This window comes from Lepidothrix coronata, unplaced genomic scaffold (genome assembly GCF_001604755.1).
Source record: "Lepidothrix coronata isolate B3197 unplaced genomic scaffold, Lepidothrix_coronata-1.0 Scaffold37, whole genome shotgun sequence".
In the NCBI taxonomy this organism is placed as follows: Eukaryota; Metazoa; Chordata; class Aves; order Passeriformes; family Pipridae; genus Lepidothrix; species Lepidothrix coronata.
The window spans coordinates 6,214,591-6,217,522 of NW_016690217.1; the positions used below are offsets into that span (position 1 = coordinate 6,214,591).

At 37.6% G+C, this 2,932-nt stretch overlaps 1 long non-coding RNA gene across 1 annotated transcript in view; it reads left to right on the plus strand.

Annotated features, from left to right (window-relative positions):
* The window catches only part of LOC108496205, a 117,346-nt gene extending 115,857 nt beyond the window's left edge, over positions 1–1,489 (plus strand). The window contains exon 3 of the long non-coding RNA XR_001874390.1: positions 1,279–1,489. This is a non-coding gene — a long non-coding RNA (uncharacterized LOC108496205). The remainder of the gene's footprint in view (positions 1–1,278) is intronic.
* Positions 1,490–2,932: the final 1,443 nt, after the last annotated feature.

Below are 2,932 nucleotides of genomic sequence, written 5' to 3' on the forward strand. Positions count from 1 at the left end.
CTTCTCTTAGATGGATTGCCTTACAGGGCTGACGAGCTCCATCTGCCCGGGGGGCTGGGAATCGAACCCGGGTCGCAGCGGTGAGAGTCCTGCACCCTAACCACTAGACCACCAGGGGTCCCTAAATAAAATTAAAGTTATAATTAAATGCTGTAAATTATGTCTATTTTATTATGACAAAGAGTTATTGGTTTTAAACAAGCTAGGAAGAATAAACACAGGTTTCAGTGAGCTTAGCATGTTATACATGCATCTTGGCTTTTAAGGAGACACATTGAATGGCTAGATATATGAAACTTTTAGCGCCTGCTATTTTAAACTGGTTTAATTTAACAACTCTATCACTTTTCTCCTGAAATCAAGTATTAGTTCCTGCAGAATCTTTATTTCTGCTACGTGTGTATGTGTACACTGCCATAGAGTAAGTCTGCAGCATTGTTCCTTTTTTTGGTATAATACTGTATTCCTTCTACTTTATATGTACATACAGAAGCATTTACCTCTGTGTGTACAGGTTTACACCTCAGAAATGGCCTGTCCTTCATTTCTGTATTACATGACCTTAATGTCATCCCTCCGGTCCATCACGTTGATGGCCATGGGCCATCCTCACTCCTCACTTTTCAGAAACTTTTAGTACTTATTTTAGTAGTTCTGTGAATTTCTCCTCTCTGCCTGCATGTTCACCAAACCATTGATTTTAAGGACCACAGGTAAAGACCTTAGACTGTACCTTGTTCCCTTGTCAAAACTGTCACCACAGAAAGTCAGTGAGAGGTGAGATGCAGAGATGGATATATTGAGAGAGTTTAAGACAAACACATCTTTCCTTCAGCAATGCCTAAGGACTTCTTGACATTTTGAGATGCCATAAATATTGATGGAAAATAGCCAGTGATGCTCACAGCTACAGAAGAGGAATGGTTTCCCAATCCTACTCATATTTACAGGTAGCAAATCTGTCACACTACAAACCAAAATACCAGGAGATACCTGTTCAGCTCTTACCCCTGGCAGTTTGGAAACTTGAAGGAATAGGCATGAGTATTAAAAAATGCGAACAATAAAGCATTTAGAGGGATAGTATAGTAGTACATACTCAGGAAAGGATCTGATATTAAACACGCATTTCAGGCCAATGCCATTGCAGAATTTTAATCACAAAAAAATATGTCATCGTTTTACACTATTGTCAGTATAGCAATATGAAATTTAAATTACATTATTCATTTTCGTATGTCCGAAGAAGTGTTTTTCTCTTTCTTTTCTGATAAATAGCATGGAACATGCATGACAGTAAGTTGCTGCTAATGCCCATTTGACAGAAGGAATTTTTCAGGAAGAAGCATGAAGTGACATGGAAGTGGGACAGATGAAGAGGTCCCAGGAATGCTCTCTTCCTACTGCACTGGAGAAGCCCATTGTGCCCATGGCCAGGCTCTGTATTAATATTTTCCTGAGCATTATTATAGAGCTTGCATGATATTACATACACTGCAATGTACAAGTGTAGACTCAGGATACCATTTCATCCTCCTCCAATCACAATGACGTGATTCTGATTCTGCCACCCAAGGTGTCTTTGCACCAGGTTTGAAGAAGACTGCTTGTGTATGGTATTTGGCTGCAAAGAAAACATGAATTTGAGGTCTCTTTCTGAAAGGGCATACACTGTATTAATTATCAGGAGACTCATGCTTACATAGCAATACAGCTATGTTTTTAATGTAGAGTTATCAAAATCCAAATTGAAATGATTACAGAATTTTCAGTCTGCAAATGAGAAGAAAAAAAGATATATGGTCTTGTTTATGCACAAAAATAATTTTAAATCAATTAAACTGTTGAAAACCCCTACGTGAACACATTTAACTTGGTTTACATCTGGCTTGTATTAATTTAACTTAATTCAGTTTTCACCAAATCAATGCAAATGTGTAACTAGCTTAATGGCTCTTGCTTTTCCAGAACAATAGTCTTTCATTCTCAACAATGGGGGGCTCTTTTAATTTCCTTCAAATACCAAAGGAGGCATCAAACTGCTTTTATATCACCACTTTTATACAATCACTTTTGCTGTTTTTCTATTCTTTCTTTTGACTATGTAAAGCATGATTTTCTGCATTAAGTAGCTAAAAGTGACAGAACATGAGGGCAGGTTCAAGGTAGAACAGGAAAAGAAGACTTTCTGGTTTTTTATGTGCTGATATAAAAGAGCACTCAAGACAAATACAGAGCAGGTCACTCACATAAGTTTCTGGGTGTTTTTCAGGTGTTAATTTCTTCATCTAATCTCCAATATTTGTCGCTTGTCAAACAATCATGTTGCACTTTCCCAAGCATTCATTCCCTTCTTTGTTGGACGTAGCTAATTTTTTTCTGCCAATTAAAGTGAGCATTTCTTGTTTCAGAATAAAGTCATGACTTGTGGTTTTGTCTAGGCTGATAACAACCACAACTGTTTTGAGATCCTTCAAGACCATGTAGGATGGTCATTTTATTGTCTTATTTTCATTCTCCTGAACTGTTGGATTTAAGATCATGTTTATTTGCAGACAAAGCCTGAAAAGTGTTGTAGGCTTGATAGAAATTTCCAAGAGCCATAAGAGCCTGCTGAAGACAACAGCTGTTTTCTGGCAGTACCACTAGGTGCTCTGCACTTCACAGGATTCAGACTTGGACTTTACTGGAGATTGTTAAAAAGCAAAATAATCTTTCCTGTAAGGGTAACAAATTACTTGCAAAAAATCTCTGCTCTGAATTTCCTTGCAAGTTTGTTTTCTGTAACACACTGTTCCTTAGAGAACAACAGAAACAATGCAGGAAATAGGTTTTAGGACATTTTTTATATAATGGATTTGATATCTCTAGAAGAGGGGCTGAAGACATAGAGTTCATCCCCTAGGCCTTGGGAACATCTCAAAGTCACAAA